This window comes from Helianthus annuus, chromosome 13 (genome assembly GCF_002127325.2).
Source record: "Helianthus annuus cultivar XRQ/B chromosome 13, HanXRQr2.0-SUNRISE, whole genome shotgun sequence".
NCBI lineage: Eukaryota > Viridiplantae > Streptophyta > Magnoliopsida > Asterales > Asteraceae > Helianthus > Helianthus annuus.
Genome location: NC_035445.2, coordinates 143500579 through 143513622, shown reverse-complemented (window position 1 = coordinate 143513622; position 13044 = coordinate 143500579).

The following is a 13044-nucleotide window of genomic DNA, read 5'->3' as shown; positions in this document are numbered from 1 at the left end:
ACATATTGCAACACTCGATCATGCCCATATACACTTAATCCTCACATCAACCATCACTAAAAGAAAAACAGTTTAAACAACTCAGATCATATGAAAATATATTCATCCACTAATAGTTAATAATAATTCTAGCATGAAGTCACATTGCTACATCAACGATCATGTACATAATATCGTACCGAATTGCCGATCTTGCCGTTACCTCACTTTTATACTATTCAGAATTACCCACCCATCTCGATATACAAATCATCACGGATCATGGGCTAACATCTCAAACGATTTTCCCCTATCGATTCTGTTTATTATCACAGCTTAGTTATGTATGTCCAGGTTTAATACAATTAAACAAACAACTCTTATGGTTATGCTTTTAGTCTTAACACAACAATACATGTTCACAAATCAATCAAGCATACATATTCTGTTTTGTCAAGACTAGTACGGCCCAACTAGGTATCCGCCCAAAGACTAACACGTCAAGCCCAAACAGTTTACTAATCCTACTTACATGTGTGTCTCCCCTTTCATTGCATCCAGGCCCAAATAATCTCAACACAATATTTACTTATCCAACATGTTATTTTAAGAAAAGGACAAGACTCAGCCCAAACAGGTTTGGCCCAACCCTGATATAAGGTGTGCGGCTGATCCAAGTTACATACCCACACGTGCAGCCTGAATTCCTTAGTCCCCCTTTTGTTTCATATATGGTCACAACCCAGTTCATGTTTATTCCCATTCTATATCAAATAATTATCATATTCATCGATAGGGACTACTAGTTTAATCACAACAACAATTGCTTATCATATTATTATTCTTACTACAATTATTGACTCATTAACACCAATCATCCTAATAATATTGAATCAAATAACCCAATAATTATTTTTTTTTTTTGAAATCATCTTAAACCATCGCCCAGAACCCATATTATTGTTCATGTTAACAAGTAAATACATACTAGTGTTCGATTCTCACATACTCAGTTTATAATCATGATTAATTCCTCAAAGCCATTAATATCGAGCAATACCAATTAATCAACAGTTGTCCAGATCTTGATACAATTTATGAGCAATCCTAGGATCATGCTTTTGTCTATCCACATCAACACATATTCGCATATCACATAAAATCAAGACAACTAACCAATGTAATTCGAGTGGGGAAGAGAACATACTAACCAAGAAGGTGACCGGTTGAGATGCTAGTTCGAGAGGGGGAAATCTCCTGTTGTCGTACGCACGAAGAATATGGGAGCAGTAGGGTTTGTTTTAGTTTATCATTATACTTATCCTAATACAATACGTATTATACACTTGTTTGGGCGGTTAGCTTTATTAGCCTAAGTGGGCTCAAGCCCACCCACGTGGACTGACATTTGTTAAGGTTTGGGCTACGAAACCTGGCCAAGGAGTAACCAAGTCCAAGTATTCAGTAACAAAGTCCAATTAATTAAACATCTACACAACCCAACTCTAAGGTTTGAATACGGGTGTTGGGTTGGGTTCCAAGTATGCGCATGTGTGTATAGGCCCAAATATACAGTAATGTTAGCTAACCGAGTTACAACAACCGTGTTAGAAAGAAACAATTAACGAGAAGTTTGAATCACAAGATTAACGTTACTAGCACTAAAAGTCTGGGTTGTCACATTGAAATCTACAAACTACCAAGTTTACACACAATAGGGCAGAACCCTTCCCACGCTCGTTAAGCCTCACTGGGACTTGCATGCACCCCGCATTATTATTAAGTGTGCACCCATAATAATAAGGCAATTTGCATGCTTATCTCAGTGCCTCTTAGCTTGCGCTCAAAGCTTCCCCCCGTTCAAACAACACAACAGATGATATCACAGTTCTATGGTTTACATGAGTCAAAGAGTAGTGTCACACTATCGAGTCACTATGGTGTTAAATGTTTCAGTTCATGTGTGCTGTGAGTGTGTGACTGCTAAGCAAGTAATGCAATGAGTGAGAGAGACGAACCTTGCAATCTGGAGCTGAGTGTCATGATCGATTTTCGAAGTTGTTCGGTTATAGTCTGGTTTTACAAAACGTTTTAAAACCTAGTTCACTATAACCAGTGGCTCTGATACCAACTGTAACACCCCCCAAAATTCCACCTGCGGAAACCCCGCGAGGCGTGTTACGCATCAGAGTTCGAGCCACCAATCACATTGAACCAATGATAAATATTTAGATAAGTCATGACATTAATTATCAAACAAGATGTCAACATGATATCAATTCTCAAAAGTTGTGTAGCGGAAGCATGTAATCGTTTCATAACAATAATCAAATCAATGTATTGTTTATAAGTGAATCCAAGAGTCTCGATCCATGACCACTCCAGCACTACCAGATAGCAAGTCCATGTTCCAAGGTTAACGACCTACAAGCATGCAAACAAGTGTGTCAGACTACGCTGGTGAGTTCAAAGTGTTGCTTACGTGTTATGTTACCAGTTATATGTTAATGCGATTCAATGGTGCGTTACGATGTTGCTCAAGTTAGATTACCCTAGGGACTACGCCCTTACGTAACCGAGGAGTGTGCCTCTAAGCAACCCACTATGTTGTTCGGTTAGTTACCCTAGGGAAACCGCCCTTACGTAACCGAGGAGTGTGCCTCTAAACAACCATAGTGAAACCCAGATAATTAGTACCTAATAGCGCTATCAACTAAATACCTCCATTGCCCTCCAGGCAATAACCAAAACCGATTAAGTTGTTTACCCAATGTTTCCCTCCCGAATGTTTACCAGTTGTCCCAAACCACCGGGACGCATGCTTGAGAAAAGTGCAGTGAACTCACCTTTGGTTTGCTCGGTAAGATTTGTTACTTGTCTATCGGTTGTCAAACACGTCCTAACATGGTTACCGGTAACGATCAGTTCTATGCATATAAATCGCGTATTCTACATTCACATTACACAGGTAACATACAAGTATTGCACATAACGACATGCCAACCGTAACAAGGAATTGTGCTACATGCAGACCATAACATTCATTGTAATAATTGGGTTTTGCTTACCATGATATCATATAATAAATGCCTTGGATCCCCCATACTGTTAATTCACGTGATTTTATTTCAAGTACAAGTTTCCAGTTATTCATGAAACCCTTATTCATCATTAATTCATTAATCAAAATTACAATTCAACCAATCATTCGCATCAAATCATTACAGTCAACGCCAAAACAGATATTTACCATCACCGTATGCACGTGATCATTGTAGTAACAGCCATTCGATTTAGGTGAGACTTTCATTCAGACCTGAGTTTCACATGAACACTACTAAGCTTCATCGCTATTCACATATTCATAATCGTTCCCGAATACGTAATACCATCGTTCATCAATTAACATTATCAATAACTATTCGAAAAATACCACACAGTCAAGTTAATCTCATATACCCTTGTATAAACATCTAGCAATTATTACAAAATCCACGCTTCAACCATACACGAAACACATGCAGCACAACTCACCCATGATATCAACAATCATCACTATCAATGTTCAACTAACTATGTCAAGTCTTATATACAGTCATCGTTACACAGGCCAAGATCTTTGGTTACCATCATATCAATATTAATACAAATTTCAAATACAATAATAGTTATCCTATCAAATAACTAATGGCACAACACAGCTCATTCATATCATTGATTCACTAGGGTTTACATCTTAATATTTATTCATGTATAACGTTTATCACACACCTACATCCTCGTTCAACATATTGATGAACTAACCTGGGCTCGATGTTCGGTTTCGGAACTGAGTGTGTGAGTTGAGTGGAAGAAACGGGGTTCCGAGTTCCGAGTAGCGATCGTTGGAGACTAGTCGGAATGAGGTGGTGTGTGCCGGAGGTTTACGAGAAGGTGAAGAGATGGAGCACCGTCGTCGAATAGTCAGAGTTGGAAAGCGACACCGGAAGGTTTGGTCGGGTTGTAAAGTAGTTGCAGGCTGCTTCCGCTCCCTTTCTCCTCGGTCCCTCTCTCGATCTCTCTCTCTCTTCGTTCCTGTCGTCCGGCACCACCGTACGCCACCACCAATCGGTGGTGGCCGTTTGATTGCGTGAAACAGAGGGGGGCTGCCGTACGTAGGAGATGAAAGAGGGTAGGGTTTTTGTGTTGAGTTTATCACCAAGCCATCATATAATACGTAACATGTGTTCTAAGTAGTCAAAGTTTAGGGTAATTGCTATCTTAATCGAAATAGGCCGGAGCCCATTTAATTTGAGCTGCCGCATACAAGCATACAAACGGTGGTTTGGGTTCTCAATTCAATTGGTTGGGTTTGGGATTCAAGGGTAGTGCGGCCCAATTATAATAGTGTGTGTGCTTAACAAAGTTTTAAATACTCATACAAACCTACACTAGAACGAAACGTGTGACACATAGAAAAGGAATAACGACGAGTTAGGATCACAAGTTTAAACGTTACAAACTTTGAAAGTTCAGGTTGTCACACATACATTGATATGTTCTCAAGTATAAACCGATTAGAAATCAACTTCGCTACACACACTAACATGTAGCACGTCGAATCATAGAAATTTTATCCGCGCCTTGTTTGAACTACAAAATTACAATTATGGCTCCATTTTAAGTTTGTTTTTTCTCATAATTTCTCAAAAAAAAAAATACGATTCTTTTCTTTCGAATATGGAATATGTATTAAGAAAGTATTGAATTTTTTTAGCCTATAAAACACGATTAGAAAAATCAGCCATTGACTATAAAAAAAAAGTAGAAAAATAAACGTAAATAAATAAGGAACAATTCGTTGCATATGATGATGGGTGCACCTCCATCAGTCCATGCGCACTCAAGCGTCCTCAATTTCTTGTCCACCCGGTTCTATTTTTAAATTTTATTTTAATATTATTTTGTTTATTGGATTAAATATAATATTTGTTTTGAGATATATTTTGTAAAAATACTTGGAAACGATTAAAGAAACCAGGGCCGGCTCAATGTTTATTGAGGCCTAAAGCGAACTCTAAATGTGAGGCCCTTTCTAGTTTTTAACTGATATTATTTTGTATTGTTTTAAATATATGGTGGTATTGTTATATTTTATAGTGATTTTTTATAAAAAGAATTAGATTATGTTGATGTTATTATTATATGAATTTTTATAATTTAAATTAAGTTACTCTCCTCCTTAAAAGGTGTTTCCAGCCCTACCCTTTATAAACCATTTTAGATTTTTAGTAACCTAAAAACTCCTCTGGTGACTTCTGTAAACCAAAAACACCAAATGAATACATAATATTCTTTTTACAAATTGGAGGCCTTTAGAGGAGTGGTGGCCTAAAGCAAGGGGCTTTAGTTGGCTGACCCTTCAGCCGGCTCTGAAAGAAACCTTAACATCATCTAGTCTACTTTATATCACATATATTATCATGAGTGTATTCAGTTTCTGAAACTGAGTTTGGTATATCCAATACAAAATATAAAATACCACTTATTTTCGAACACTAGTAGAGCTATTGAGTCAAGCTAAAGTTGCATTGTCAAATCAAACTCGAGCTAATTACTTTAAAAACTCGCTTGTAGCTCTAATTAGAGGTGTACAAAAAAAATCGGTTTTAGAACCGAAACTGGGAAAAAAAACGAAACCGGTTTTTTAACTGGTTTTAGAACCGAACCGAACTTCCGGTTATAGATCGGTTAGGGATATTTATCTTCGGAACCGGTTTTAAAACCAAAACCGGTTATAAAAAACCGATAAAAAACCGGTTTTTTAATAAACCGGTAAAAGACCGACCCTAACCAGTTGGACCGGTTATTGTTTTGAGTAAAAAAACGGTTATAAAAAACCAGTTTTTGTTTTTGATGAAAAAACCGGTCCGGTTAATAACCAGAACCGGTTTTTGAAAAAAAACCAATTTGTACACCTCTAGCTCTAATTATCATGTTTATAAAAGATGTTTATAAAAGTTGTCTGCAACTCAAATATAATTGACTTTACCATTAAACGTGATATAAAATAATAGTTAAAATTTATAAAAAAATAATAATAATGAGTTTGTAGCTGGGATTTCCGTTCAGAAAGAGGCCCCTGTGAATTTACTCACGAACTATATGCAAGGGAGATCTACTCGATCTGCGACCAGCGGATCTGCTTGTCTTTAGCTGGGCTGGGGGAAAACATGTTTGTGTGGAACTCACGGGGGTTTCCCCTTTGGTTGGTTTAAGGGAAAACAGGTTTGTAGCTGGACAAGTAGCAAGCAAGACAGAATCAAAGAAAATGGATAAGCACGCTAAAGCTTGAGTAGATAAACAACATGTCTTTGTCTCTTTTGCATTTGATACATTTGGCTCCCTAGCGTGAGAAGCTATCCACTTCTTGACCAGGGTTTAACAGGTCATCCACAACAATTGTTCAGCCCCAGGGGGCAGGGGTTTGTCTTTGGAATGTTAGGGTTTTCAATTCAGAAAGGGGTAGCGTCGCAACTTGTTACCCATCTACCTTCTGTTTTGATGTAACTTGACAATTTTTTACTGGGTATTAATCCAGATTCGAAAAATGTAAGGTAATACATAAAAATTACTTAAAAAAATATTGAGTACAAATAGATGTTATTTTGCAGAAAATGAAAAAAGTTATCTTATATTGTTGTTCACTTGTTTGCTTGAATATAAAATATTATGCCTAAAATTGGCTGTATATATTTTGTCATTTTAATAAATACAAACCAATTTAAGTGTTCATTTAACAGTTTAAACTTTAACCGATACAGACAGCCCATTAAATCTTATGGGCTTTTTCTATGGGCTTTGTTTCCATCAATTGGTAACACTAATGCCTTTTCACAAACAATATATGTAGTTTTGTTATAAACTAATTATCATAAACAGGAAAGTGGTAAAACTAAGATTAAGAGTATACTTTTAGTAGTTAAGGTACAAAAATAAGCATAATTATAGTTGTTCTTATATGGTTAATGATTGATGGTTGTGCCGTTATGGTATAATCGATTAAACATAAAATTAATGAAAGTTAAGTCTTAAACATTGAGATCCATCTTATGTTTACGTTCACAAGTCATAACAACACTTTCTCAGATTTCCCGTTTAGTGTTTAGAATAAGCAGCCGTCCACGCACGTTAAGAGTTGAAAACCATGATTAATCCATGATGAAGTCCGAACCAATTAGACAATTATACTTGAGACATAATTTCTAATAATTAAAAATAATTCATGTAATTTTATTATTATAATTATGAACTTAAAAAAAAAAAAGATGAAGTAGTTGAGTTTTGAAGGGGTTGTTGTCTTCATTTGGCACATGTGACATGCCTTCCCGAATTGGATTGTTCACCGGATATGCTAATATGATGATCACTTTTAATATTCCCATTTTCTTTTGATGAAAATAAAGTATTAATAATTGAAGACCTTTGACTTTAAGATTTGGTTGTATTAAAAATGATAACCAACTCCCAACAAGTTAATATCAATGATTTAAAAATCATCTTTTAAATCATACTGAATTGTGCTTAGAAATGGTTCAATCAATTGAACTTATTTGTATTGAGGCGGTTTAACCAGATTGAATAGTTAACTCTATAATTCCATAAAATACAATTTAAACTCAAAAATAATCCAAGAGTACATGATTACATAATAAAAAAATAATCCAAAAGTTAATCTATATTAAAAATAATCCAAAAGTACTCAATATTCCAACAAAGCTTTTTAAATAAAAGTGTACAATATGTTTATGTAGTTGGATTGTACCAAAATATCGGATTTTTTAAAATTCAAAAATCAATTTTGAAGATTTTGTAAACCGGTTTAACGGTTTAAACCGATATAGGTTTAACGGATTTAGACCTTATGCAGTCTCCTCGTTTTACCAGCCTTAAATACAACGGGGTTGTTTCAGGTATCCGGTATAACCGGTACTACCGACCGATTTATACTGGTATTTAAAACATTAGTTAATATCTTGTTATAATAATAGTATAGTGGAAAAGAAAAAAAAACCCTTTTAACTATTCTATTATTAGTTTTAAAAAATAAAATAACAAGTCTACTTGTAAATAAAGCATATAACTATATAACCATCATGATATCATAAGTTTTGTAAGAGAATGGTTGAAGATTGTGTAAAGTCATGTTACGTTTTTGTTGAAAATTTTGAAGTACAATACAATTGTTAATTTTATGATAAAATTATACACTATACATTATACATTATTTTCCTAGTTGGTGAAGGCCAAATGGATACCCGTGGGAGGTATAACACATTAACTCTTTTCATGTGTTCGACATGTGAGCTTACCCTGTGATTTATGTACGTTATTGCTAGGAGGGATATGAAAGTGCTCTTATACGGTGCATATATACGATGGTTCCAATTTCCAAAAGCTAATGAAGCTTTGGATTGATAGGTTCTCACTTCTTGCAAGGAGAGTTTTCGTATAATTAGGCATTAGTGTCTTTGGGTTTAGCATCAAATATTAAACATTAACTATGAATTTTTTTTCTTTTGCCTTTGATACTTTTGGCTCCCTAATATCAGAAGCTATCAATTTCTTAACCAGGGTCCAGCGGCTCATACACAGCAATTGTACAGCCCCAGGGGCAGTGGTTTGTCTTTGGTAGTCTAGGGTTTGCAATTCAAAAAGGACTGACGGCGTAGCTTGTTGCCCGTCTAGCTTCTGTTTTGATGTAACTTGGCAAGTTTTAATAATTAAAAAAAAATTCAAAAAAGTTTCCAAAAAAAACTATGAATATAATAAAAAGATTGTATATCCAAATAGTAAACAAGAACAAACGTTTCTTTCAGTTTTTATGTTTAGTTATTAATATAAACTATACATTAAGTAGATAGATACATTTTAACAAACACTTTTTCAAGAAGAAAATAAATCATATTTAAATGCATATGATTAGGTCACCAAATAAACGAGTGTGCCAGGGCATCTTAATAAAGTATGTAAATGGTTTGACTTGCCAATAACTATGATTAGAACGTGGTGTTTGTTTTTTTTGAAAAAGTACTTTTGAACCACTTTTGTCTTCTCCACGCAGTCCACGCGCAGATGTAGGGCTTTGCAGCTTGTTTGTTTTTTTAGAAGACTTTTCATAATAAAACCTTTGCCTCACCTCTGTTTCGCGCAGATATGGACTTAAGTCTTCTGACCACTTCAAAAGTCTTCTCCAAACCCTAAACAGAACAAGAGCAGCCGCAACACATCATCTCCTCCTTCTCCACGTTCGCCATCGCCTCTGCCACCGTCTCAACCTCCGGCGCCGCCCCCACCACGTCCGACATCATCCTCTCTCCACCCTCTCCGCCCCCACCACGTCCGACAAGAGCCCTCTCCACCCTCTCCACCGCTCGTCGTCGCACCCCAGCCCCTAAACGACCACCCCAGCCCCTCCACGACCAGCCCAACATCATCATCATCGGAGACCATCATCATCGAACAAAATCCCCAAATCGAACCAAAAACCCTAAATCGAACAAGTAGAGAGAGAGAGTTGAGGCAGATTGTAGAGAGAGAGTAGAGAGAGAGAGTTGAGGCAGAGAGGTGGTGCGGTGGTGGTGGTGCTATGGGCGGTGGTGGTCTGCAGATTGTAGAGAGAGAGAGAGAGAGAGTAGAGAGAGAGAGTTGAGGCAGAGAGGAGAAGTGTGTGTTGTGTGTGTGAAAAGTGTTTTTGTAGAAGAAAAAAAAACAAACCCTCTTCTCCTTGCAGACTGCAGACATTTGATCTAACTCTTCTCCTGCAGATGCCTGCAGGTGTGGTCCGCAGACTGCGGACCTTTTCTCGTAGAAAAAACAAACAGCACCTAAGTATTTAAGTTTTATAAGTTTTGATATAAAGTGGTGTATTATAAGATACTAATACATTAACAAAGTATAGGTTACTATGAAAGTGTGAATTTAGTTGCCAACTATTATGACCAACAATTTAACTTGAAATTTTGTGGTATAAAAGAACTTTTAGAACAAAAAAAGAGAATGACATAAGTTTTCTTTAATTTTTTATAGTAGTATTTTTATTTTTTTGTTATGCACTAATATAGATATAAAATTGGAGATCAAAATTTGTGAAAATGTTCTTTCTCTTTTAAATTATAAAAATGAATGGTAAAATAGTTAAAGATCAAAAGTTCATTGTAAATACAAGTTATGTGCTTCTATCACAAATTGTTGGGAAAATAAGTGAATGGATATTTAGTTAATTTATAATTGAGTGAAATTATAATTACTAATTAAACTCCATATGTGAAACCCTTGAGTAGGGTTTTATGTCACTTGATTAGCTTTTATTAGAGTTTTATGTCTCTAATTAAATCACTAATTAAGTGAAACTTTTATTAGAGTTTTATGTCTCTAATAAAATCACCAATTAAGTGAAACTCTTCACTACCCACAACTCTTGTAAAAAAATGGTAGGCTATGTGACTCATTGTATTGATGAGAAAACTACAAGAGAAAGATAATATGTATGAAGAATTCTTGGAGAAGTGGTGAAGACTTGAACATCCATATGTTGGGAATTATATAGAGATGAGTTTTCTCTACTCGATTCCATCACCTTCGTATCATTAGTTTTCCACAAGTTCAAACACTATAATTCTATTCGGTGTAACCTCGGGCGCGTGGCCTTTTCCGGCAGTACAAACTGCTTCGGCTGTTGTACCCTGGGAGACAGATGCGTCGTCTTTAGTAGAGGCGCGAAATATGTTTTAAGGGAAGCGTGTTGAACACGTGCCTCAGTCATAATCGTCAACATTTGTTTGTTCTTTTTTGTAGGAAATTATTGTACAAGAAGACGTGGTTCAAGACCTTGTTGAAGCCTACACCTACACAACGGACTGAAAACACAACGAACCATACAAGTAGACGCGGTTAAAGATCAAGTTGAAGACTTTATCTTTTGAAGATATTGGTTTGAATCGATTGTTTTACTAAATATGTTGTAGTTCATATTTATTTTCGTTTGAATTTATACATGGTTCATGTACTACAATTTCCCAAATGTTTAAAGAGAGTATCTTTATTTTTTATTAGTTTTATTGATAAAATTGTGACCCATTTCCTACACAAATAATGAAATCAATATAATCGTTTAAATTATAATTTTGTTACCTCTTATATAAATTATTAACCTAATATAATAATAGTTATAATAGCAGGATTCTAATGTGTTGGGATTGAACCCTATCAGAGGAACAGATAATTAAAGCCAAAACTGGATCAGGGCAATGGATCCAGAATAAGCAAAAGTTATGTAATCAAGTCTCTCCCCTTGAAAGTGGTTTCAACATCTGCTGACCTCCAATCTACTGATCATTACAAACTGCTGACCTACAACTGCTGATCAAGTCAAAGACTGATGGAAGACTAAAGCTCTGCTGTTCAATCTACTGCTATGGGTCAAGCTCTGCTGGATATGTCAAGTACTGCTGGGTTCACGTCAGTGGAAGGATGCAGCAGTAGTTTAGTTTATAATATGAAATGTAATGTATAACAGTAGTTAGCATAGCAGTACTTGTATAGATCAGTTGTTAGAGTTTGTTAGGAGGTTAGATGTCACTTTTATGGTGACGTCAGCTTAGACGCTTCAGTGGTTTGTCCGTGCCTATAAATAGAACAGTACCCTGTACTGTTCTATTAGCTCTTCACCATCTTTCTTCCTGCATGAACAAATCACTGTGAGCTCAGGCTGAGGGGGAGTTTGTTACATACTTGCAATTGTAATCGGTGTTTGGAATAAATTTAAGCATTCGGTTCAATGTTAAACTTGTATGTTGAAAGCAATTCTCCTGTTTGATTGTGTGCAAAGTTTGTTATCATTTATATTCCGCTGCATTTCTCATTCATCTTTCATCTTGAAACAAACGTAAAACACAATCAATCCAAACTCAGATCCTAGCAATTGGTATCAGAGCTCGGACAGTCAAATTTGATTTAATAATCATTTTGACATAAATAGTTCAGCTCAAAATCGTTGATACTGATAGTTTGTTCGTTTTGTTGAAAAACAGTGTAAGGTTTAATCACCATCAAAGTTGATTAATCAGTGCCTGTAAAACAACCAGGATGACGTCACAATCACAAGATGATAAGAATAACATTGGCTCTCTTTTCAAACCACATATGCTTAAACGTAATGAATACAACATCTGGGAGAGAAGGATGGGTCACATCCTTGCTCAATAGAATATTGGATGTTGGAGATCTGTTGTTTTTGGACCACATGTTCCCATGGTGCCAAGTGCTGAGGATACAAAGAAGTTCGAACCTAAAAAACCTGAAAATTATACTGAAACTGACTTCCAAAAGTTCGAACTCGATGCCAAAGCATTTAGCATCATTGCATCTGCATTACCCAATGAAATCTATGCTGGACTGTTACATTGTAACAGTGCCAAAGAGTTATGGGATGCATTGAAGGAACAGTTTGGGGGAACGGAAGAAGTTATTGAAAATAATATTGAAATTCTGAATTAGCAGTATGAAACCTTTTGCCACATCAAGGGTGAATCATTGACCCAACAGTTTGAGCGATTTAGTTGTCTCATTAGTGAGCTAAGACTTATTAAAGTTACATTTCCTAATTCAACTCAAAATAGCAGGTTTCTTAGATCACTACCTGAAAAATGGGATACAATTGCTTTTGTAACTAGAAATTTAGCTGAGTTGAAAGATCTGACCCTGACCCAACTTCATGGTAGACTCGTGACCTATGAAAGGAAGTTAAACCAGAAAAAGAAGTTGCAAGAGTCTGGTAAAGTTGCTGATGATTATTCATTTGGCAGCACAACTCTTTTTGGTCAGGAAGAATCTGGTAGCAGTAGTAAGGATCAGAGTTATGATCATTTTATTGACATAACTGCTGGTGGAAATTTTAACAACTCTAATTCTCACTCTGCAAATTATGCTTTCACTGCAAATTGTGAAAACCAGATGTCAGATAACCTGTGTTTTGAACTCAATGATTTGCAACACTTTGATCCCACTGACTTAGAAGAGATGGAC